Source organism: Oncorhynchus gorbuscha, unplaced genomic scaffold (assembly GCF_021184085.1).
Source record: "Oncorhynchus gorbuscha isolate QuinsamMale2020 ecotype Even-year unplaced genomic scaffold, OgorEven_v1.0 Un_scaffold_2764, whole genome shotgun sequence".
Taxonomy (NCBI): Eukaryota; Metazoa; Chordata; class Actinopteri; order Salmoniformes; family Salmonidae; genus Oncorhynchus; species Oncorhynchus gorbuscha.
The window spans coordinates 18,273-45,099 of NW_025747186.1; the positions used below are offsets into that span (position 1 = coordinate 18,273).

The 26,827-nt window shown below is 43.0% G+C and overlaps 1 long non-coding RNA gene across 1 annotated transcript; it reads right to left on the reverse strand.

The window, feature by feature from the left end:
* Nucleotides 1-386: 386 nt before the first annotated feature.
* On the reverse strand, nt 387-25,684 carry LOC124026551. Its single transcript, XR_006837292.1, has 3 exons — nt 25,565-25,684; nt 4,899-5,011; nt 387-464 (listed from the first exon to the last, which is right to left on the reverse strand). It is a non-coding gene; the product is annotated as an uncharacterized LOC124026551 (long non-coding RNA).
* Nucleotides 25,685-26,827: the final 1,143 nt, after the last annotated feature.

A 26,827-nucleotide genomic window follows, 5' to 3' on the forward strand; every position in this document is an offset into this window, starting at 1 on the left:
TACTGTTTAAGGGTTATTGATTCCTGGAACACACCAATCAGGGTTCTACCTGGAACCAAAAGGGTTCTTCCTGGAACCAAAAGGGTTCTACCTGGAACCAAAACATGGTTCTTCCTGGAACCAAAAGGGTTCTACCTGGAACCAAAAAGGGTTCTATCTGGAATTAAAAGGGTTCTATCTGGAACCAAAGGGGTTCTATCTGGAACCAAAAGGGTTCTCCTATGGGGACAGCCAAAGAACCCTTTTGGAACCCTTTTCTCTATGAGTGTAGCTAAACGCCCCAGCTTAAAACAAAGAACCACCCCGTCTCAAACAAGCAAATAGCCCAAACACAAACACAAACACACACAGGAAGTGATTAGCATAAAGACACATAGGAAACTTACTCAGAGACCATTTGTTATTGTTGTCCTTTCCCGGTAGTAACTTTACTCCTCTGGATTTCTGCTCACCAGAGCTTTTCACTGGATGAGAGCAATAAAAAACAATGGCATTAGATAAAAGAAAGTTCCAGCATTAGATGAGAGGAAGACACAGTGGCGGTTTGAGTTCAGTCATAACACAAAGCCCCTTATGAGCAACGAACATCATGAATAATTGCTATCGGATTCATATTTGTTTTAGAAAAGTGAGCCATTACCCCTGCTAAATACAGAAGAGTGAGTCATTATCCCTGCTACATACAGAAGAGTGAGTCATTATCCCTGCTACAAACAGAAGAGTGAGCCATTATCCCTGCTACAAACAGAAAAGTGAGCCATTACCCCTGCTACATACAGAAGAGGGAGTCATTATCCCTGCTACAAACAGAATAGGGTGTCATTATCCCTGCTACATACAGAAGAGTGAGCCATTATCCCTGCTACATACAGAAGAGTGAGCCATTATCCCTGCTACAAACAGAAGAGTGAGCCATTATCCCTGCTACAAACATAATAGGGTGTCATTATCCCTGCTACATACAGAAGAGTGAGCCATTATCCCTGCTACAAACAGTAGAGTGAGCCATTATCCCTGCTACAAACAGATTAGGGTGCCATTATCCCTGCTACAAACAGAATAGGGTGTCATTATCCCTGCTACATACAGAAGAGTGAGCCATTATCCCTGCTACAAACAGAATAGTGAGCCATTATCCCTGCTACAAACAGAAGAGTGAGCCATTATCCCTGCTACAAACAGAATAGGGTGTCATTATCCCTGCTACATACAGAAGAGTGAGCCATTATCCCTGCTACAAACAGAATAGTGAGCCATTATCCCTGCTACAAACAGAATAGTGAGCCATTATCCCTGCTACATACAGAAGAGTGAGCCATTATCCCTGCTACAAACAGAAGAGTGAGCCATTATCCCTGCTACAAACAGAAGAGTGAGCCATTATCCCTGCTACAAACAGAATAGGGTGCCATCATCCCTGCTACAAACAGAAGAGTGAGCCATTATCCCTGCTACAAACAGTAGAGTGAGCCATTATCCCTGCTACAAACAGATTAGGGTGCCATTATCCCTGCTACAAACAGAATAGGGTGTCATTATCCCTGCTACATACAGAAGAGTGAGCCATTATCCCTGCTACAAACAGAATAGTGAGCCATTATCCCTGCTACAAACAGAAGAGTGAGCCATTATCCCTGCTACAAACAGAATAGGGTGTCATTATCCCTGCTACATACAGAAGAGTGAGCCATTATCCCTGCTACAAAGAGAATAGTGAGCCATTATCCCTGCTACAAACAGAATAGTGAGCCATTATCCCTGCTACATACAGAAGAGTGAGCCATTATCCCTGCTACAAACAGAAGAGTGAGCCATTATCCCTGCTACAAACAGAAGAGTGAGCCATTATCCCTGCTACAAACAGAATAGGGTGCCATCATCCCTGCTACAAACAGAAGAGTGAGCCATTATCCCTGCTACAAACAGATTAGGGTGCCATTATCCCTGCTACAAACAGAATAGGGTGTCATTATCCCTGCTACATACAGAAGAGTGAGCCATTATCCCTGCTACAAACAGAATAGTGAGCCATTATCCCTGCTACAAACAGAAGAGTGAGCCATTATCCCTGCTACAAACAGAAGAGTGAGCCATTATCCCTGCTACAAACAGAAGAGTGAGCCATTATCCCTGCTACAAACAGAAGAGTGAGTCATTATCCCTGCTACAAACAGAAGAGTGAGCCATTATCCCTGCTACAAACAGAAGAGTGAGTCATTATCCCTGCTACAAACAGAAGAGTGAGTCATTATCCCTGCTACAAACAGAAGAGTGAGTCATTATCCCTGCTACAAACAGAAGAGTGAGCCATTATCCCTGCTACAAACAGAAGAGTGAGCCATTATCCCTGCTACAAACAGAAGAGTGAGCCATTATCCCTGCTACAAACAGAAGAGTGAGCCATTATCCCTGCTACAAACAGAAGAGTGAGCCATTATCCCTGCTACATACAGAAGAGTGAGCCATTATCCCTGCTACAAACAGAAGAGTGAGCCATTATCCCTGCTACAAACAGAATAGGGTGTCATTTCAGTGGCATGACCATAACTTCATTGATAAATTCCATATAAAAATATATTAGATTGATTGTCTTTGCAACTGACGTGTTTACAGGGGGTGAAAAGGTACCCAATTGAATCCAAATCGACCTTTTTATGAATATGAATGAATATAATATAATATAATATAATAGGATGAATCAGAAAACAATCCCCTTGAACCCTCCAAGACAGAGACGGGGCCGCAGCCTTGTTTTCATTGTGCCCCTCTAATCAGGGACTGATTAGAACCTAGGAAGCCAAGTGGCTGCAATGAATTATCAGATATAACCCGAAAACTGTCTTTGTGACATACCATCATACCATCATACCACCATACAATCATACCATCATACCATCATACCATCATACCATCATACCACCATACCATCATACCATCATACCATCATACCATCATACCATCATACCATCATACAATCATACCATCATACCATCATACCATCATACCATCATACCATCATACCATCATACCATCATACAATCATACCATCATACCATCATACCATCATACCATCATACCATCATACCATCATACCATCATACAATCATACCATCATACCATCATACCATCATACCATCATACCACCATACCATCATACAATCAGGGGATCTGGTTAAAAGTAGTGCACTATATGCACTACAGCGAAACACCATCATTGAGAAAATAGTTGTTCACGTATGGCCTGGATTGGCTGGCTAGCTGTTAGGCTGCTTTATAAACACTATCTTCAAAGTCCTGGTAAAGGAGAATGGGAAGGTAATGTATTATAGAACTCTGTCTGGCTCTGCAGAGTATAATACACCTGTAACAATTTGACCAATCAGGGGGGATGGGGAGGGGCTTTGGTCTGGAGGGATTACAACTAGAACAAAGACATCATTAGTCTTTAACCAATCAGAGAAGAGTGAATGGAACTGGTCACTGATCAGTAGACAAGATTAGGATGAAATGCTGGACGGGTACATGAGATCATCAGAAAAGTAGTAGGTAGAAAGTACTCTTTGGTAAGGGGTTATGAGTGGTTATAATGGGTTATGAGTGGTTATAAGGAGTTATGAGTGGTTATATGGGGTTATTAGGGGTTATTATGGGTTATTAGTGGTTATATGGGGTTATTAGGGGTTATTATGGGTTATTAGTGGTTATAAGGGGTTATGAGTGGTTATATGGGGTTATTAGGGGTTATTATGGGTTATTAGTGGTTATAAGGGGTTATGAGTGGTTATATGGGGTTATTAGGGGTTATGAGTGGTTATCAGGGGTTATGAGTGGTTATTAGGGGTTATGAGGGGTTATTGTGGGTTATGAGTGGTTATTGTGGGTTATGAGTGGTTATAAGGGGTTATGAGTGGTTATATGGGGTTATTAGGTGTTATGAGTGGTTATCAGGGGTTACGAGTGGTTATAAGGGGTTATGAGTGGTTATTAGGGGTTATGAGTGGTTATATGGGGTTATTAGGGGTTATTATGGGTTATTAGTGGTTATAAGGGGTTATGAGTGGTTATATGGGGTTATTAGGGGTTATGAGTGGTTATCAGGGGTTATGAGTGGTTATTAGGGGTTATGAGGGGTTATTGTGGGTTATGAGTGGTTATTGTGGGTTATGAGTGGTTATAAGGGGTTATGAGTGGTTATATGGGGTTATTAGGTGTTATGAGTGGTTATCAGGGGTTACGAGTGGTTATAAGGGGTTATGAGTGGTTATTAGGGGTTATGAGAGGTTATTATGGGTTATGAGTGGTTATAATGGGTTATGAGTGGTTATAAGGGGTTATGAGAGGTTATTATGGGTTATGAGAGGTTATTCTGGGTTATGAGAGGTTATAATGGGTTATGAGTGGTTATCTGGGGTTATCAGGGGTTATCAGGGGTTATAAGTGGTTATCAGGGGGTATGAGTGGTTATAAGGGGTTATGAGTGGTTATAAGGGGTTATGAGGGGTTATAAGTGGTCATAAGGGGTTATGAGTGGTTATCTGGGGTTATCAGGGGTGATCAGGGGTTATAAGTGGTTATCAGGGGTTATAAGTGGTCATAAGGGGTTATGAGTGGTCATGAGTGGTTATTAGGGGTTATGAGTGGTTATTGGGGGTTATTAGGGGTTATGAGTGGTCATGAGTGGTTATTAGGGCTTATTAGGTATCAAAGAACAAGGAGGACCTGTTGAACATGGCAACACAAAAATAGTCAGGTAAATGTATAAAGAGTTCCTTGGTCCTCCTTGTCCCTTCTGGTTATTATCCAACTACAAAGACTTTCAGGTGGAAAAAAACACAAACATTTTACGGTTATCAAACGCGACAATGAATTCATTCAATCATCGGTTGATTGTGTCTTACCTTGATACTGAAGTGTGAATCCTTTATTTAGATGACTCCTATCGGTCACAAAATGGAGTCTTAGCCAGTTCTTGTTGCTGATGACGGGCGCTGGTATATTCACACCAGATAACCTGCAGGGTAAAGATACAGACATAACAGCCTCTGTAATCTGACCGGTTCAATCACCTGTCATGTCTGTCCTGTTCCAGACTATCTGTTTCTCCACATGAACACGACCCCTGTTACTTCAAGGACAAGAAGAGAAAGAGAAACAACCAGTATCTGCTATCTAAAGAACAGGGTTATCAGACACAGCTGCTGTAGTCTATAACAACATGGTTATCAGACACAGCTGCTATAGTCTATATAGCATTGTTCCTGTTCCCAAGAAAGCTAAGGTAACTGAGCTAAACGACTACCGCCCCGTAGCACTCACTTCCGTCATCATGAAGTGCTTTGAGAGACTAGTCAAGGACCATATCACCTCCACCCTACCTGACACCCTAGACCCACTCCAATTTATTCTCATAAGAAACTAGCTCCCTGGTAGACAGAAAGTACCCGAGCTCTGAAGCAAGCTTCCAGAAAATTGGAACGGAAATGGCGCCACACCAAACTGGAAGTCTTCCGACTAGCTTGGAAGGACGGTACCGTGCAGTACCGAAGAGCCCTTACTGCTGCTCGATCATCCTATTTTTCCAACTTAATTGAGGAAAATAAGAACAATCCGAAATTCCTTTTTGATACTGTGGCAAAACTAACTAAAAAGCAGCATTCCCCAAGAGAGGATGACTTTCACTTTAGCAGTGATAAATTCATGAACTTCTTTGAGGAAAAGATTATGATTATTAGAAAGCAAATTACGGACTCCTCTTTAAACCTGCGTATTCCTCCAAACCTCAGTTGTCCTGAGTCTGCACAACTCTGCCAGGACCTAGGATCAAGAGAGACGCTCAAGTGTTTTAGTACTATATCTCTTGACACAATGATGAAAATAATCATGGCCTCTAAACCTTCAAGCTGTATACTGGACCCTATTCCAACTAAACTACTGAAAGAGCTGCTTCCTGTGCTTGGCCCTCCTATGTTGAACATAATAAACGGCTCTCTATCCACTGGATGTGTACCAAACTCACTAAAAGTGGCAGTAATAAAGCCTCTCTTGAAAAAGCCAAACCTTGACCCAGAAAATCTAAAAAACTATCGGCCTATATCGAATCTTCCATTCCTTTCAAAAATTTTAGAGAAGGCTGTTGCACAGCAACTCACTGCCTTCCTGAAGACAAACAATGTATACGAAATGCTTCAGTCTGGTTTTAGACCCCATCATAGCACTGAGACGGCACTTGTGAAGGTGGTAAATTACATTTTAATGGCATTTTAATGACTGGTAGGAACATCACATTAATGACTGGTATGAACATCACAGTAATGACTGGTAGGAACATCACACAACTGTGCTCTCTCCCTGCCAGAGGTTTGCGCTGGTTTGTCTGGCTAACCAGGCCAGGGTTGAGTAGCATCCTAACCCATTTACACTGCACTACTTTAACCAGGCCCCATAGGGCCAGAGACAGAGCCACACTATATAAGGAACATAGTGCACTACTATAACCAGGGCCCACAGGGCCAGAACCATAACCACACTATATAGGGAACATACTGCACTACTATAACCAGGGTCCACAGGGCCAGAACCAGAACCACACTATATAGGGAACATACTGCACTACTATAACCAGGGCCCACAGGGCCAGAACCATAACCACACTATATAGGGAACATACTGCACTACTATAACCAGGGCCCACAGGGCCAGAACCAGAACCACACTATATAGGGAACATACTGCACTACTAAAACTAGGTCCCACAGGGCCAGAACCAGAACCACACTATATAGGGAACATACTGCATTACTATAACCAGGGCCCAAAGGGCCAGAACCACACTATATAGGGAACATACTGCCTCCCTCCCTCCCTCTCTCCCTCTCCACCTGCCTCCCTCCCTCCCCCTCTCTCCACCTGCCTCCCTCTCTCCCTCCCTGACCTGCCTTCCTGCATCCCTCCCTCTCTCCTTCCCGGCCTCTCCTCAGCTTCACACACAGTCAATGCAACACAATACAAACCCAACACACAGCTATTAAACAAGGTTTTAGACAGGTCAAACAGTCAATACAACACACAGCTAATAAACAAGGTTCTGGACAGGTCGTCAATACAACAACAGTAAAGGTTCTGGACAGGGCTCCGGGCCCGAGTGACGCAGCGGTCTAAGGTACTGTATATCAGTGCTAGAGGCGTCACTACAGACCCTGGTTCGATTCCAGGCTGTATCACAACCGGCCATGATTGCGGAGTCCCATAGGGCGGCGCACAATTGGCCCAGCGCTGTCTACTTTTGGCCGGCAGTCATTGTAAATTAGAATTTCTTCTTAATAACTGACAAGACTAGTTAAATAAAAGTTCAAAAATAAATAAATAACAAGGGAACAAGTGGTGCAACAGTAAGGATGCAAATCGGTGTTTCTGAGGTGTGAAGGGACTTTTTTGAGGTGTTTTTCAACGGTGTACAGCGCCATAATTCCAATAAATACACTGAACCTGAGATATATCAGACTGTTACCAGTACTACACAGTATAATTATTGAATAACACAACCCAAAGACATTTTTTTTTCTCTCTCTCTCTCTCTCTCTCTCTCTCTCTCTCTCTCTCTCTCTCTCTCTCTCTCTCTCTCTCTCTCTCTCTTTCTCTCTCTCTCTCTCTCTCTCTCTCTCTCTGTCTCTCTCTCTCTCTCTCTCTCTTCTCTCTCTCTCTTTCTCTCTCTCTCTTTCTCTCTCTATCTGTCTCTCTCTCTCTCTCTCTCTCTCTCTCTCTCTCTCTCTCTCTCTCTCTCTCTGTCTCTCTCTCTCTCTCTCTCTCTCTCTCTCTCTCTCTCTCTCTCTCTCTCTCTCTCTCTCTCTCTCTCTCTCTCTCTCTCTCTCTCTCTCTCTCTCTCTCTCTCTCTCTCTCTCTCTCTCTCTCTCTCTCTCTCTTTCTCTCTCTCTCTTTCTTTCTTTGCCACCACAGTTTTATGATTGTCGTAAATACCTGCAGGAAAATTCAGTCTCCCACTCTTTTAGAAATGGAAGTTAAATCCCCTTTGTTACCACAGAGAGAGAGAGAGACGTTGCAATATGGTAACATCAAAAGGTTGAATAATGAAACAATATTTCTATATTCGCCCCCAAAAATTGGAAGGGTCTGTGGATACTTAAAGAACAATCATGTCGAATTCATTTTCTAATTTGTGATGTAACTAAGTGTCACGGATGGAACTTTCATTACGCACACTTGGCCCACGGATTGTATTTGTATATATGTGCACTTTGTTCATTATTGTTTCTATGTCCGTTGGGGCGTGTTGTGTTGTTTTGGGCTTTGGGGCCCTTGTGGATTGCGCTGATGATTACGGTTCTCGTCCCGTAGCGTTAACCATTGTGCGAGTGTGTTATGTATTTGTTTTGGGTTTAAACCCTGTGTTTTTGTTACGTGATTGTTTGGTTTTCGTCCCCGTGCCTTTACACGGCAAGCCGTAATTTAGGTTAAAACATTTTTTAAACTATTACACATTCCTCTGAATCATTTATTCAAGCGTGACAATAGGGACAGTTAGAACAACATAACTCTTTCTCTGAATGTGTATATTCCCCAGTGATAAGATTTACATCTAGATGTTGTGGAACTTGTATGATTAAATACGAAACTATTTGTGAGAAAATGTAATATGATGTTAGCCTTCTAAATGAGTGAATTGTTTTTCAAATAAAATCTTAACCAAGTCAGTGGCCACGCCCACGTGAGCCCAGACGTTATGACAAAAGAAGAGAATGTCCTTTACCCCCCGAGTGCTTAAGGTCTGGGGAGTTTCCTGGCCACAGACCCAAATTATTGATGTTTTGTTCCCCGAGCCACTTAGCCTTATGGCAAGGTGCTCCATCATGCTGGAAAATGCATTGTTTGTCACCAAACTGTTCCTGGGTGGTTGGGAGAAGTTGCTCTTGGAGGATGTGTTGGTACCATTCTTTATTCATGGCTGTGTTCTTAGGCAATGTTGTGAGTGAGCCCACTCTCTTGGCTGAGAAGCAACCCCACACATGAATGGTCTCAGGGTGCTATACTGTTGGCATGACACAGGACTGATGGTAGCGCTCACCTTGTCTTCTCCGGACAAGCTTTGTTACGGATGCCCAAAACATGTGTGTGTGTGTCCTGCCATTCCTGAGCAAGCTCTGTACTGGTGGTGCCCCGAACCCGCAGCTGAATCAACTTTAGGAGACGTCCTGGCGCTTGCTTGACTTTCTTGGGCATCCTGAAGCCTTCTTCACAACAATTGAACCGCTCTCCTTGAAGTTCTTGATGATCCGATAAATGGTTGATTTAGGTGCAATCTTACTGGCATTCTGGAATATATGCAAATTGCCATCATACAAACTGAGGCAGCAGACTTTGTGAAAATTAATATTCGTGTCATTCTCAAAACTTTTGGCCACAAAACTGTAGTAATCAATGTGTAAGCTATTCTGTTTGTGTGTTTATTTAATCTGTGTGATTATTTAGTTAGTTAGTTAGTAAATAAATAATTAAGCCAATTTGTATATTGCTGATTCATCATTGATGGGTTTGTGCAGATATCCAAGGACAACATTCAGAACGAGTCTGACGGTAAATAAGATTCTGTGAATTGATGTAAGAGATATTTATATCTTTACTGTTTAGTCGGAAGATAGTAACTTTTTTCCGTGGTGCCCCAATTATTACTATTACTATGTACGGTGCCCTAGATTACTACTTAATGAATTGTTACGTGAGTAATTTAATCGAGTAATAATTTAACGTGGTATGTAATTATTTTATTTTAAAAAATAACCATCAATCACATGAATGATAGTCAAGACACGATACATTTGAGTTCGAGTCATTTTGATGACATTCATCCTGTTATCCTTGTGTGGTATTTAGATTCCATCCAATCAAACTCTCTCTTTTTTTAACACTGACAGTGTTTCTCTGTTTCCTCTTCAACACTACGTATGTGACCCGATTCAGGACACTAGGTAGATTCAGGACACTAGGTAGATTCAGGACACTAGGTAGATTCAGGACACTAGGTAGATTCAGGACACTTGGTAGATTCAGGACACTACGTAGATTCAGGACACTAGGTAGATTCAGGACACTAGGTAGATTCATGACACTTGGTAGATTCAGGACACTATGTAGATTCAGGACACTAGGTAGATTCAGGACACTAGGTAGATTCAGGACACTGGGTAGATTCAGGACACTAGGTAGATTCAGGACACTAGGTAGATTCAGGACACTAGGTAGATTCAGGACACTAGGTGTTTGTCACAAGTCACAACCTCACAGGAGAGCCTTTTGAACGTAAAAATAATATAATCTGTAAATACGCATAAAATTGTTAAATTTACAAGTCTAGTTGGTTTAGCCACAGAAAAAGCGAGAGCAACCTTCCCACTAGCCATGATTGGCTGAGATAAAGAGTGGGTTGGACATGCCGAGAGATAAGTTTGTATTGGTCTACGGTGTTGCATCTTGCGTCTATAAAATGAGCTGCTCGTAATGTGTAGATAATCCTTTCTATTACAGTGTTTTTGTATAGATATTATGTTATGTTATAACGTTAGCCATGGAGAACTTGTCATGTTTTGTCTTATATTGTCTTGTCATTATGCTTTCCCTTCTGTTCGTTTCCCCCTGCTGGTCTTATTAGGTTCGTTCCCTTTTTCTATCCCTCTCTCTCCCCCTCCCTCTCTCTCCTCTCTCTATCGTTCCGTTCCTGCTCCCAGCTGTTCCTCATTCTCCTAACTCACTCATTTAGTCTTTTCACACCTGTCCCCTATTTTGTCCTCTGATTAGAGTCCCTATTTCTCCCCTTGTTTTCCGCTTCTGTCCTTGTCGGATCCTTGTATGATGTTCGCTGTGCTGTGTCATTGTCTCGCCCTGTCGTGTCTTGTCTCCTTCAGATGCTGCGTGTGAGCAGGTGTCTTAGTCTGCTACGGTCGGTGCCTTCCCGAGGCAACCTGCAGTCAATGGTCGAGTCTCCAGTCTGTCCTCGTCACTACGAGTGGATTTAAGTTTTTTCATGTTTTGTTTTCTTCTTTTATTGTCCAGGAGTATTACTTTTGCCATTTACTGGAATAAAGACTCTGTTTTCGCCAAGTCGCTTTTGGGTCCTCATTCACCTGCATAACAGAAGGATCCGACCAAGAATGGACCCAGCGACTACGGATTCTCGTAACACTGCCGTCGAGATCCAGGGAGCTATGCTCGGCAGACACGAGCAGGAATTGTCTGCTGCTCGTCATGCCGTTGAGACCCTGGCCGCTCAGGTTTCCGACCTCTCTGGACAGTTCCAGAGTCTTCGTCTCGTGCCACCAGCTACTTCCTGGTCTGCCGAGTCTCCGGAGCCTAGGGTTAATAACCCACCTTGTTACTCCGGGCAGAGTGCCGGGCAGAGTGCCACTGAGTGCCGCTCCTTTCTCACCCAGTGTGATATTGTGTTCTCTCTCCAACCCAACACATACTCAAGAGAGAGAGCTCGGGCTGCTTACGTCATAAAACTCCTTACTGGCCGGGCTCGAGAGTGGGGCACAGCTATCTGGGAGGCAAGGGCTGATTGTTCTAACAATTACCTGAACTTTAAAGAGGAGATGATACAGGTTTTTGATCGTTCAGTTTTTGGTAGGGAGGCTTCTAGGGCCCTGGCTTCCCTATGTCAAGGTGATCGATCCATAACGGATTACTCTATAGAGTTTCGCACTCTTGCTGCCTCTAGTGACTGGAACGAGCCGGCGCTGCTCGCTCGTTTTCTGGAGGGACTCCACGCAGAGGTTAAGGATGAGATTCTCTCCCGGGAGGTTCCTTCCAGTGTGGACTCTTTGATTGCACTCGCCATCCGCATAGAACGACGGGTAGATCTTCGTCACTGAGCTCGTGGAAGAGAGCTCGCGTTAACGGTGTTTCCCCTCTCCGCATCGCAACCATCTCCTTCCTCCGGCTCAGAGACTGAGCCCATGCAGCTGGGAGGTATTCGCATCTCGACTAAGGAGAGGGAACGGAGGATCACCAACCGCCTGTGCCTCTATTGCGGATTTGCTGGACATTTTGTCAATTCATGTCCAGTAAAAGCCAGAGCTCATCAGTAAGCGGAGGGCTACTGGTGAGCGCTACTACTCAGGTCTCTCCTTCAAGATCCTGTACTACTATGTCGGTCCATCTACGCTGGACCGGTTCGGCTGCTTCATGCAGTGCCTTGATAGACTCTGGGGCTGAGGGTTGTTTTATGGACGAAGCATGGGCTCGGAAACATGACATTCCTCTCAGACAGTTAGGGAAGCCCACGCCCATGTTCGCCTTAGATGGTAGTCATCTCCCCAGTATCAGATATGAGACACTACCTTTAACCCTCACAGTATCTGGTAACCACAGTGAGACTATTTCCTTTTTGATTTTTCGTTCACCTTTTACACCTGTTGTTTTGGGTCATCCCTGGCTAGTATGTCATAATCCTTCTATTAATTGGTCTAGTAATTCTATCCTATCCTGGAACGTTTCTTGTCATGTGAAGTGTTTAATGTCTGCTATCCCTCCTGTTTCTTCTGTCCCCTCTTCTCAGGAGGAACCTGGTGATTTGACAGGAGTGCCGGAGGAATATCATGATCTGCGCACGGTCTTCAGTCGGTCCAGAGCCAACTCCCTTCCTCCTCACCGGTCGTATGATTGTAGTATTGATCTCCTTCCGGGGACCACTCCCCCTCGGGGTAGACTATACTCTCTGTCGGCTCCCGAACGTAAGGCTCTCGAGGATTATTTGTCTGTTTCTCTTGACGCCGGCACCGTAGTGCCTTCGTCCTCTCCTGCCGGGGCGGGGGTTTTTTTTGTTAAGAAGAAAGACGGTACTCTGTGCCCCTGCGTGGATTATCGAGGGTTGAATGACATAACGGTTAAGAATCGTTAGCCGCTTCCCCTTATGTCATCAGCCTTCGAGATTCTGCAGGGAGCCAGGTTCTTTACTAAGTTGGACCTTCGTAATGCTTACCATCTCGTGCGCATCAGAGAGGGGGACGAGTGGAAAACGGCGTTTAACACTCCTTTAGGGCATTTTGAGTACCGGGTTCTGCCGTTTGGTCTCGCTAATGCTCCAGCTGTTTTTCAGGCATTAGTTAATGATGTACTGAGAGACATGCTGAACATCGTTGTTTTTGTCTACCTTGACGATATCCTGATTTTTTCACCGTCACTCGAGATTCATGTTCAGCACGTTCGACGTGTACTCCAGCGCCTTTTAGAGAATTGTCTCTACGTGAAGGCTGAGAAGTGCGCCTTTCATGTCTCCTCCATCACTTTTCTCGGTTCTGTTATTTCCGCTGAAGGCATTCAGATGGATCCCGCTAAGGTCCAGGCTGTCAGTGATTGGCCCGTTCCAAGGTCACGTGTCGAGTTGCAGCGCTTTCTAGGTTTCGCTAATTTCTATCGGCGTTTCATTCGTAATTTCGGTCAAGTTGCTGCCCCTCTCACAGCTCTTACTTCTGTCAAGACGTGCTTTAAGTGGTCCGGTTCCGCCCAGGGAGCTTTTGATCTCCTCAAGAAGCGTTTTACGTCCGCTCCTATCCTCGTTACTCCTGACGTCACTAAACAATTCATTGTCGAGGTTGACGCTTCAGAGGTGGGCGTGGGAGCCATTCTATCCCAGCGCTTCCAGTCTGACGATAAGGTTCATCGTTGCGCTTATTTTTCTCATCGCCTGTCGCCATCGGAACGCAACTATGATGTGGGTAACCGCGAACTGCTCGCCATCCGCTTAGCCCTAGGCGAATGGCGACAGTGGTTGGAGGGGGCGACCGTTCCTTTTGTCGTTTGGACTGACCATAAGAACCTTGAGTACATCCGTTCTGCCAAACGACTTAATGCACGTCAAGCTCATTGGGCGTTGTTTTTCGCTCTTTTCGAGTTTGTGATTTCTTATCGCCCGGGTAATAAGAACACCAAGCCTGATGCCTTATCCCGTCTCTTTAGTTCTTCTGTGGCTTCTACTGATCCCGAGGGGGATTCTTCCTTATGGGCGTGTTGTCGGGTTGACAGTCTGAGGAATTGAGAGACAGGTTAAGCAAGCACTCACTCACACTGCGTCGCCCGCGCGCTTGTCCTAGTAACCTTCTTTTCGTTCCTGTTTCTACTCGTCTGGCTGTTCTTCAGTGGGCTCACTCTGCCAAGTTAGCTGGCCATCCCGGCGTTCGAGGTACTCTTGCTTCTATTCGCCAGCACTTTTGGTGGCCTACTCAGGAGCGTGACACGCGCCGTTTCGTGGCTGCTTGTTCGGACTGCGCGCAGACTAAGTCAGGTAACTCTCCTCCTGCCGGTCGTCTCAGACCGCTTCCCATTCCTTCTCGACCATGGTCTCACATCGCCTTAGACTTCATTACCGGTCTGCCTTCGTCTGCGGGGAAGACTGTGATTCTTACGGTTGTCGATAGGTTCTCTAAGGCGGCACATTTCATTCCCCTCGCTAAGCTTCCTTCCGCTAAGGAGACAGCACAAATCATCATCGAGAATGTGTTCAGAATTCATGTCCTCCCGTTAGACGCCGTTTCAGACAGAGGTCCGCAATTCACGTCACAGTTTTGGAGGGAGTTCTGTCGTTTGATTGGTGCTTCCGTCAGTCTCTCTTCCGGTTTTCATCCCCAGTCTAACGGTCAAGCAGAAAGGGCCAATCAGACGATTGGTCGCATACTACGCAGCCTTTCTTTTAGAAACCCTGCGTCTTGGGCAGAACAGCTCCCCTGGGCAGAATACGCTCACAACTCGCTTCCTTCGTCTGCTACCGGGCTATCTCCGTTTCAGAGTAGTCTGGGTTACCAGCCTCCTCTGTTCTCGTCCCAGCTCGCCGAGTCCAGCGTTCCCTCCGCTCAGGCGTTTGTCCAACGTTGTGAGCGCACCTGGAGGAGGGTGAGGTCTGCACTTTGCCGTTACAGGGCGCAGACTGTGAGAACCGCCAATAAACGTAGGATTAAGAGTCCTAGGTATTGTCGCGGCCAGAGAGTGTGGCATTCCACTCGTAACCTTCCCCTTACGACAGCTTCTCGTAAGTTGACTCCGCGGTTCATTGGTCCGTTCTGTGTCTCCCAGGTCGTCAATCCTGTCGCTGTGCGACTGCTTCTTCCGCGACATCTTCGTCGCGTCCATCCTGTCTTCCATGTCTCCTGTGTCAAGCCCTTTCTTCGCACCCCGTTCGTCTTCCCCCCCGTCCTTGTCGAGGGCGCACCTATTTACAAGGTACGTAGGATCATTGACATGCGTTCTCGGGGACGTGGTCACCAGTACTTAGTGGATTGGGAGGGTTACGGTCCTGAGGAGAGGAGTTGGGGTCCATCTCGGGACGTGCTGGACCGTTCGCTGATTGATGATTTCCTCCGTTGCCGCCAGGATTCCTCCTCGAGTGCGCCAGGAGGCGCTCGGTGAGTGGGGGGGTACTGTCATGTTTTGTCTTATATTGTCTTGTCATTATGCTTTCCCTTCTGTTCGTTTCCCCCTGCTGGTCTTATTAGGTTCGTTCCCTTTTTCTATCCCTCTCTCTCCCCCTCCCTCTCTCTCCTCTCTCTATCATTCCGTTCCTGCTCCCAGCTGTTCCTCATTCTCCTAACTCACTCATTTAGTCTTTTCACACCTGTCCCCTATTTTGTCCTCTGATTAGAGTCCCTATTTCTCCCCTTGTTTTCCGCTTCTGTCCTTGTCGGATCCTTGTATGATGTTCGCTGTGCTGTGTCATTGTCTCGCCCTGTCGTGTCTTGTCTCCTTCAGATGCTGCGTGTGAGCAGGTGTCTTAGTCTGCTACGGTCGGTGCCTTCCCGAGGCAACCTGCAGTCAATGGTCGAGTCTTCAGTCTGTCCTCGTCACTACGAGTGGATTTAAGTTTTTTCATGTTTTGTTTTCTTCTTTTATTGTCCAGGAGTATTACTTTTGCCATTTACTGGAATAAAGACTCTGTTTTCGCCAAGTCGCTTTTGGGTCCTCATTCACCTGCATAACAGAACTACAAATAACTGCAAACATTGCTGCTCTGAATTTATCGACAAACTGTCACGCCTTGGTCATTGTATCTTGTGTTTTTGTTATATGTTTGGGTAGGCCAGGGTGTGACATGGGTTTATATGTTGTATTTCGTATTGGGGTTGTATTAATTGGGAGTGTGTATTATTAGGGGTGTGTCTAGTTAGGCTTGGCTGCCTGAGGCGATTCCTAATTGGAGTCAGCTGATTCTCGTTGTCTCGGATTGGGAACCGTATTTAGGCAGCCTGAGTGCGCGTTGTATTTCGTGGGTGATTGTACCTGTCTCTGTGTTAGTCACCAGATAGGCTGTAATTAGTTTCACTCGTTTGTTGTTTTCGTATTTTCAGTTATTTCATGTACCGCTATTTTCTTCATTAAAAGTCATGAGTAACCTACACGCTGCATTTCGGTCTGACTCTCTCCAAACAACAGACGAAGTTCATTACAACTAGTCCTGTATTAACAGACCTTTACTAGTCCTGTATTAACAGACCTTTACTAGTAATGTATTAACAGACCTTTACTAGTCCTGTACTAACAGACCTTTACTAGTCCTGTATTAACAGACCTTTACTAGTCCTGAACTAACAGACCTTTACTAGTCCTGTATTAACAGACTTTTACTAGTCCTGTATTAACAGACTTTTACTAGTCCTGTATTAACAGACCTTTACTAGTCCTGTATTAACAGACCTTTACTAGTCCTGTTTTAACAACCCGTTGGGTAAGACACCCTGGGTTGTTTCCGTTTATTTGGCCCGTTGTATTCCACTGATTTCAAAACGTGTTATGATATGAGAGAGAGAGAGTCAGCGTGGCACGATCCAGAAAGTCACTACTTCTTCCCACTGACGGTTGTCGACAGCGTTTTTGTAAACGAGCTGAGCTGATTGACTCAGGCTCGCCCCCCCGAGTTAGCTGTGAAGGATGAGGGAATAAGAGCTGATTGACTCAGGCTCGCCCCCCCGAGTTAGCTGTGAAGGATGAGGGAATAAGAGCTGATTGACTCAGGCTCGCCCCCCCCGAGTTAGCTGTGAAGGATGAGGGAATAAGAGCTGATTGACTCAGGCTCGCCCCCCCGAGTTAGCTGCCTTCCATTGCATTTCTACAGACAAAGGAATTCGCCGTTATTGAAGATTTATGTTAAAAACATCCTAAAGATTGATTGATCTATACATCGTTTGACATATTTCTACGAGCTGTAATAGAACTTGTTGACTTTTCGTCTGGCCTGCACGTCATGAATTTGGATTTTGGAACTAAACGTAAAGGAGGTATTTGGACATCAATCATGGACTTTATTTACTTTTAGGAACAGTGGGTTAACTGCCTGTTCATTGAAAATAAGAATTTGTTCTTAACTGACTTGCCTGGTTAAATAAAGGTAAAAATATATTTTTTAAATCAACTATGCTAATGTAAGTGTGTGTGTATCAGTATATCAAGTATGCTAATGTATGTGTGTAACAGTATTTCAAGTATGCTATGGTAAGTATGTGTGTAACAGCATATCAAGTATGATAATGTAAGTATGTGTGTAACAGCATATCAAGTATGCTATTGTAAGTGTGTGTAACAGTATGCTAATGTAAGGGTGTGTGTAACAGTATATCAAGTATGCTAATGTAAGGGTGTGTGTAACAGTATATCAAGTATCCTAATGTAAGTGTGTGTGTAACAGTATGCTAATGTAAGTGTGTGTGTAACAGTATATCAAGTATGATAATGTAAGTGTGTGTGTAACAGCATATCAAGTATGCTATTGTAAGTGTGTGTAACAGTATATCAAGTATGATAATGTAAGTATGTGTGTAACAGCATATCAAGTATCCTAATGTAAGTGTGTGTGTAACAGTATATCAAGTATGCTAATGTAAGTGTGTGTGTAACAGTATATCAAGTATGATAATGTACCGGAGTGAAGGCATTTGGGCGGAGGTGTAAAATACTTTAAAGTACTACTTAAGTCTGTTTTTTTGTTGTTGTTATTTGTACATTACTTTACTATTTATATTTTTGACATCTTTTACCTCATAAAGAAAGTAATGTACTTTTTACTCCGTACAATTTCTTTAACACTTAAAAGTACCACGTTACATTTTGACCAGGAAAATTGTCTAATTCAAACACTTATCAAGAGTGTGGTCACTCCCTGGTCCATCCCTACTGTCTCTGATCTGGAGGACTCACTAAACAGAGAACATCCCTGGTCACCTCTACTGTCTCTGATCTGGAGGACTCACTAAACAGAGAACATCCCTGGTCGTCCCTACTGCCTCTGATCTGGAGGACTCACTAAACAGAGAACATCCCTGGTCACCTCTACTGTCTCTGATCTGGAGGACTCACTAAACAGAGAACATCCCTGGTCGTCCCTACTGCCTCTGATCTGGAGGACTCACTAAACAGAGAACATCCCTGGTCATCCCTACTGCCTCTGATCTGGAGGACTCACTAAACAGAGAACATCCCTGGTCGTCCCTACTGCCTCTGATCTGGAGGAATCACTAAACAGAGAACATCCCTGGTCATCCCTACTGCCTCTGATCTGGAGGACTCACTAAACAGAGAACATCCCTGGTCGTCCCTACTGCCTCTGATCTGGAGGAATCACTAAACAGAGAACATCCCTGGTCATCCCTACTGCCTCTGATCTGGAGGACTCACTAAACAGAGAACATCCCTGGTCATCCCTACTGCCTCTGATCTGGAGGACTCACTAAACAGAGAACATCCCTGGTCCATTCCTACTGCCTCTGATCTGGAGGACTCACTAAACAGAGAACATCCCTGGTCGTCCCTACTGCCTCTGACCTGGAGGACTCACTAAACAGAGAACATCCCTGGTCATCCCTACTGCCTCTGATCTGGAGGACTCACTAAACAGAGAACATCCCTGGTCACCTCTGTCTCTGATCTGGAGGACTCACTAAACAGAGAACATCCCTGGTCGTCCCTACTGCCTCTGATCTGGAGGACTCACTAAACACAAATGCTTTGTTTGTAAATGATGTCTGAGTGTTGGAGTGTTGCCCCTGGCTACCCATCAATTTTTAAAAAATCAATTATGCCGTCTGATTTGCTTAATATCAGGAAGTTGAAATTGTTTATTTTTACTTTTGATATTTAAGTACATTGTGCCCCAGGCACAATAATTGTTTGTTTTTTTGTGCCGTCTGGTTTAATATAAGGAATTTAAATGATTTACACGTTTACTCAAGTATGACCATGTATTATTTTTTCCACCACTGGATGTGGCTCGGGGTTAAAGCATTTATTCCACGTGACCCATCAATTTAGACAAGTGTATCTGGGTTTAGACAAGTGTATCTGGGTTTAGACAAGTGTATCTGGGTTTAGACAAGTGTATCTGGGTTTAGACAAGTGTATCTGGGTTTAGACAAGTGTATCTGGGTTTAGACAAGTGTATCTGGGTTTAGACAAGTGTATCTGGGTTTAGACAAGTGTATCTGGGTTTAGACAAGTGTATCTGGGTTTAGACAAGTGTATCTGGGTTTAGACAAGTGTATCTGGGTTTAGACAAGTGTATCTGGGTTTAGAAAAGTGTATCTGGGTTTAGACAAGTGTATCTGGGTTTAGACAAGTGTATCTGGGTTTAGACAAGTGTATCTGGGTTTAGACAAGTGTATCTGGGTTTAGACAAGTGTATCTGGGTTTAGACAAGTGTATCTGGGTTTAGACAAGTGTATCTGGGTTTAAGACAAGTGTATCTGGGTTTAGACAAGTGTATCTGGGTTTAGACAAGTGTATCTGGGTTTAGACAAGTGTATCTGGGTTTAGACAAGTGTATCTGGGTTTAGATATTTAGACAAGTGTATCTGGGTTTAGACAAGTGTATCTGGGTTTAGACAAGTGTATCTGGGTTTAGACAAGTGTATCTGGGTTTAGACAAGTGTATCTGGGTTTAGACAAGTGTATCTGGGTTTAGACAAGTGTATCTGGGTTTAGATATTTAGACAAGTGTATCTGGGTTTAGACAAGTGTATCTGGGTTTAGACAAGTGTATCTGGGTTTAGACAAGTGTATCTGGGTTTAGACAAGTGTATCTGGGTTTAGACAAGTGTATCTGGGTTTAGACAAGTGTATCTGAGTTAGACAAGTGTATCTGGGTTTAGACAAGTGTATCTGGGTTTAGACAAGTGTATCTGGGTTTAGACAAGTGTATCTGGGTTTAGACAAGTGTATCTGGGTTTAGACAAGTGTATCTGGGTTTAGACAAGTGTATCTGGGTTTAGACAAGTGTATCTGGGTTTAGACAAGTGTATCTGGGTTTAGACAAGTGTATCTGGGTTTAAGACAAGTGTATCTGGGTTTAGACAAGTGTATCTGGGTTTAGACAAGTGTATCTGGGTTTAGACAAGTGTATCTGGGTTTAGACAAGTGTATCTGGGTTTAGACAAGTGTATCTGGGTTTAGACAAGTGTATCTGGGTTTAGACAAGTGTATCTGGGTTTAGACAAGTGTATCTGGGTTTAGACAAGTGTATCTGGGTTTAGACAAGTGTATCTGGGTTTAGACAAGTGTATCTGGGTTTAGACAAGTGTATCTGGGTTTAAGACAAGTGTATCTGGGTTTAGACAAGTGTATCTGGGTTTAGACAAGTGTATCTGGGTTTAGACAAGTGTATCTGGGTTTAGACAAGTGTATCTGGGTTTAGACAAGTGTATCTGGGTTTAGACAAGTGTATCTGGGTTTAGACAAGTGTATCTGGGTTTAGACAAGTGTATCTGGGTTTAGACAAGTGTATCTGGGTTTAGACAAGTGTATCTGGGTTTAAGACAAGTGTATCTGGGTTTAGACAAGTGTATCTGGGTAAGCATCAACTAATATTTATATAACGTATTTTTATCTGCACACTTTCTGTTGAAATGGAATTGTTCCTTATTGTAGGCTACTACCACTTTAAATCATTATCACATGACCTCATGTGAATCCTTAAAGAGATGGGTGGGGCTAAAGGCATAAGAGGGCGTGAACAATGCTGAATGGGTGGGGCTAAAGGCTTAAGAGGGCATGAACAATGTTAAATGGGTGGGGCTAAAGGCTTAAGAGGGCGTGCACAATACTGAATGGGTGGGGCTAAAGGCTTAAGAGGGCGTGAACAATGCTGAATGGGTGGGGCTAAAGGCGTAAGAGGGCGTGAACAATGGGCGTGATCTCGACAGTCAGTGAAAATGACTTTGTGAATTCAAAAATACTAGGAGCTTTTCTAATCCATCCTGTCAGTGGAAGAAATAGGGTGTTCCTCTGGGAGTTTAGAAGGTAATTGATTTCACATAACGTGACCTTTTCTGCACACTGAGCCATTTTACTGAAATCTAAATGACACAAATATTGTAGGAAGAATGAAAAAAAAAGCATTCAGTTACTGAGACACTCAATGACCGCGTCCCAACTGGCACTTTAACCCCTTTACAGGGAGCCTTGGTCAAAAGTAGCGCACTAGATAGGGAATTACTGAGCCTCTCTGAAATGTCTGCATTCCTGGCTGCACACTGAACTCTTCAAGGTCTAGGGCTTGGGGACTGGGTAGGTTTATAACTTAGAGAGGAAACGTCTAGGGCTTGGGGACTGGGTACGTTATAACTTAGAGAGGAAAGGTCTAGGACTTGGGGACTGGGTAGGTAATAACTTAGAGAGGAAAGGTCTAGAGCTTGGGGACTGGGGACTGGGTAGGTAATAACTTAGAGAGGAAAGGTCTAGGACTTGGGGACTGGGGACTGGGTAGGTAATAACTTAGAGAGGAAAGGTCTAGGACTTGGGGACTGGGGACTGGGTAGGTAATAACTTAGAGAGGAAAGGTCTAGGGCTTGGGGTCTGGGGACTGGGTAGGCAATAACATAGAGAGGAAATGTCTAGGGCTTGGGGACTGGTTAGGGTTATAACTTAGAGAGGAAAGGTCTAGGGCTTGGGGACTGGGTAGGGTTATAACTTAGAGAGGAAAGGTCTAGGGCTTGGGGACTGGGTAGGGTTATAACTTTGAGAGGAAATGTCTAGGGCTTGGGGGCTGGATAGGGTTATAACTTAGAGAGGAAACATCTAGGGCTTGGGGACTGGGTAGGGTTATAACTTAGAGAGGAAAGGTCTCGGGCTTGGGGACTGGGTAGGTAATAACTTAGAGAGGAAAGGTCTAGGGCTTGGGGACTGGGTAGGGTTATAACTTAGAGAGGAAAGGTCTAGGGCTTGGGGACTGGGTAGGTAATAACTTAGAGAGGAAAGGTCTAGGGCTTGGGGGCTGGTTAGGGTTATAACTTAGAGAGGAAAGGTCTAGGGCTTGGGGACTGGGGACTGGGTAGGTAATAACTTAGAGATGAAAGGTCAAAGGCTTACTGGGTCTGCTAAATGACTTAAATGTAATGTAATGTAATAACTTAGAGAGGAAAGGTCTAGGACTTGGGGACTGGGGACTGGGGACTGGGTAGGCAATAACTTAAATGCTGACAGTTACCTGTCCAACTGGAAAAGGGACTGTGAACTGTAGATGGTACATTGGTGCATTGGTGCATTGGCTGTAGTACCATAGGAAAGGGATTTATACAATTATACCCTTAGAGTCTATTGACGCACCGGTGCATCAATCTAAGTGACATAATGAAAACCTCCATTAAAATCCATCAGTTTAAGTGAGATATCTGTTAAAACTAGAGATATCTGTTTAAAACTAGAGATATCTGTTTAAACTAGAGATATCTGTTTAAACTAGAGATATCTGTTTAAACTAGAGATATCTGTTACAACTAGAGATATCTGTTAAAACTAGAGATATCTGTTTAAAACTAGAGATATCTGTTAAAACTAGAGATATCTGTTAAAACTAGAGATATCTGTTTAAAACTAGAGATATCTATTAAAACTAGATATATCTATTAAAACTAGAGATATCTCTTAAAACTAGAGATATCTATTAAAACTAGAGATATCTATTAAAACTAGAGATATCTGTTTAAAACTAGAGATATCTGTTAAAACTAGAGATATCTGTTAAAACTAGAGATATCTGTGAAAACTAGAGATATCTGTTACAACTAGAGATATCTGTTAAAACTAGAGATATCTGTTAAAACTAGAGATATCTGTTTAAAACTAGAGATATCTGTTAAAACTAGAGATATCTGTTACAACTAGAGATATCTGTTAAAACTAGAGATATCTGTTTAAAACTAGAGATATCTGTTAAAACTAGAGATATCTGTTACAACTAGAGATATCTGTTAAAACTAGAGATATCTGTTAAAACTAGAGATTTAAAACTAGAGATATCTGTTACAACTAGAGATATCTGCTCAAACTAAAGATATCTGTTAAAACTAGAGATATCTGTTAAAACTAGAGATATCTGTTCAAACTAGAGATATCTGTTAAAACTAGAGATATCTGTTAAAACTAGAGATCTCTGTTAAAACTAGAGATATCTGTTTAAAACTAGAGATATCTGTTTAAAACTAGAGATATCTGTTAAAACTAGAGATATCTGTTAAAACTAGAGATATCTGTTAAAACTAGAGATATCTGTTAAAACTAGAGATATCTGTTAAAACTAGAGATATCTGTTAAAACTAGAGATATCTGTTTAAAACTAGAGATATCTGTTAAAACTAGAGATATCTGTTACAACTAGAGATATCTGTTAAAACTAGAGATATCTGTTAAAACTAGAGATATCTGTTAAAACTAGAGATATCTGTTTACACTATAGATATCTGTTAAAACTATAGATATCTGTTTAAAACTAGAGATATCTGTTTAAAACTAGAGATATCTGTTTAAAACTAGAGATATCTGTTTAAAACTAGAGATATCTGTTACAACTAGAGATATCTGTTAAAACTAGAGATATCTGTTAAAACTAGAGATTTAAAACTAGAGATATCTGTTACAACTAGAGATATCTGCTCAAACTAAAGATATCTGTTAAAACTAGAGATATCTGTTAAAACTAGAGATATCTGCTCAAACTAGAGATATCTGTTAAAACTAGAGATATCTGCTCAAACTAGAGATATCTGTTAAAACTAGAGATATCTGTTACAACTAGAGATATCTGTTACAACTAGAGATATCTGTTAAAACTAGAGATATCTATTAAAACTAGAGATATCTGTTAAAACTAGAGATATCTGTTAAAACTAGAGATATCTGCTCAAACTAGAGATATCTGTTAAAACTAGAGATATCTGCTCAAACTAGAGATATCTGTTAAAACTAGAGATATCTGTTTAAAACTAGAGATATCTGTTTAAAACTAGATATATCTGTTAAAACTAGAGATATCTATTAAAACTAGAGATATCTGTTAAAACTAGAGATATCTATTAAAACTAGAGATATCTGTTCAAACTAGATATATCTGTTTAAAACTAGAGATATCTGTTTAAAACTAGAGATATCTGTTTAAACTAGAGATATCTATTAAAACTAGAGATATCTGTTTACACTAGAGATATCTGTTTAAACTAGAGATATCTGTTAAAACTAGAGATATCTGTTAAAACTAGAGATATCTATTAAAACTAGAGATATCTGTTAAAACTAGATATCTGTTTGTTTGCATGGGCTGTGTCTCAATCCACTATATCCTCCTATGTCTCCCTTCATATCCTCCTATGTCGCCCTTCTCACAAAACTGTCTGTAGTGGGGTGTGCCTAGTAGTCGGCCAAAATGAGTATCGTAACGAATATGGACAATTATCTGAATCCGATTTATGATCAGAGTATTTTTTTTTGTTGTTGTAATTTTCTGTGATCTAAAGAAGAAGAAAAACTTTGTGTTACCAGGATCTTTCTCATATCAGTCGTGTCCGAGGTTCTACATGGTCCTATTAACTCAACTGGCTGTCGGTTAAGAGAAAGGCGGGCTTTACGTTGATCCTGTTGTTCTGATTGGATAGAGTGAACCTGTATTTCTCAGAGAGAATGCCAAGAGTGTGCAAAACTGTCATCAAGGCAAACGGCTTTTAAGAATCTCAAATATACAACAACTAAAATGTGATGTAGAAGCACAGTGGCTAGGAAAAACTCACTAGAAAGGCCAGAATCTAGGAAGAAACCTAGAGAGGAACCAGGCTATGAGGGGTGGCCAGTCCTCTTCTGGCTGTGCCGGGTGGAGGTTATAACAGAACATGGCCAAGACGTTCAAACGTTCATAGATTACCAGCAGGGTCAGATAATAATACTGTGTAACTCTGATATTTCTACCTCCAGACAGTTGTGTTTCTCAAACACATTATAGGTATAACCAAAGTGAAGAGATCTGTCGACGTGCCCTTGAGCAAGGCACTTAACCCTACATTTCTCCAGGGTAGCCGTTGATAAGGGCAGACCCCTGACCGTGACCCCAACTCTCCGAGGGTGTCTCATAGGGGAAATGGAATATGCAACAAACAACAAAAGTCACATTTCCATTTCACGAGTATAAAACACACTTGTATATATGTGTGAAACAGGACAAAGATAAAAACTCACCTAATTATAATTATTTTTTTACATCAGTTGGCTTTAGTTTAAAAGTGTTATTAACTTTAAAAAAAACATAAACAATCCCACTCACCAGATACTGGGCGGCTCTGATCCTTCTATCTCCAGAGAGCCGTGTTTGTCCTCTATCTGGAAGTCAGTGAACACCAGTGAGATGGTGTCTCCGGGGTCAGCCAGCACCGTCCACTTACATTCCCCAGCGTTGGACAGGTCACTGAGGAATTCAGGGCTGGAGATGATCCCACTGGGCCCTCTCAACGTCCCGCCACACGTGTTCTCTGCTGTGGTGGTGGGCGGGGGGGGGGGAGTTCCCAATTAGTAAAACAGCTTAATAGAAAATGACTCAAGTAAAAGTGAAAGTCAGTTAAGAATATAAAGTAAAAATATACATAAATAATTTCAAAGTGCTTATATTATATTAAGCAAAACCAGATGGCACAATTTAAATGTTTTACAGAGAGCAAGGGGAACACTCCAACACTCCATCACTCCATCATCCAACACTCCAACACTCCAACACTCCGACACTCAGACACTCCAACACTCCATCACTCCAACACTCCAACACTCCCAACACTCCAACACTCCAACACTCCCAACACTCCAACACTCCAACACTCCCAACACTCCAAACACTCCAACACTCCAACACTCCATCACTCCATCACCCAACACTCCAACACTCAGACACTCAGACACTCCAACACTCCAACACTCCCAACACTCCAACACTCCAACACTCCCAACACTCCGACACTCAGACACTCCAACACTCCAACACTCCAACACTCCCAACATTCCAACACTCCAAACACTCCAACACTCTCAACACTCTCAACACTCCAACACTCCAACACTCCAACACTCCAAACACTCTCAACACTCTCAACACTCCAAACACTCCAACACTACCAACACTCCAACACTCCAACACTCCAACACTACCAACACTCCGACACTCCAACACTCCAAGACATCATTTACAAACAAAGCATGTGTGTTTGGCGATGTCATTTACAAAATAGCCTCCAATACCCTACTCCACAAATTGGATGCCGTCTATCACAGTGCCATCCGTTTTGTCACCAAAGCCCCATATACTACCCACCATTGTGACCTGTACGCTCTCGTTGGCTGGCCCTCGCTTCATACTCGTCGCCAAACCCACTGGCTCCATGTCATCTACAAGACCCTGCTAGGTAAAGTCCCCCTTATCTCAGCTCGCTGGTCACCATAGCATCTCCCACCTGTAGCACACGCTCCAGCAGGTATATCTCTAGTCACCCCCAAAACCAATTATTTCTTTGGCCGTCTCTCCTTCCAGTTCTCTGCTGCC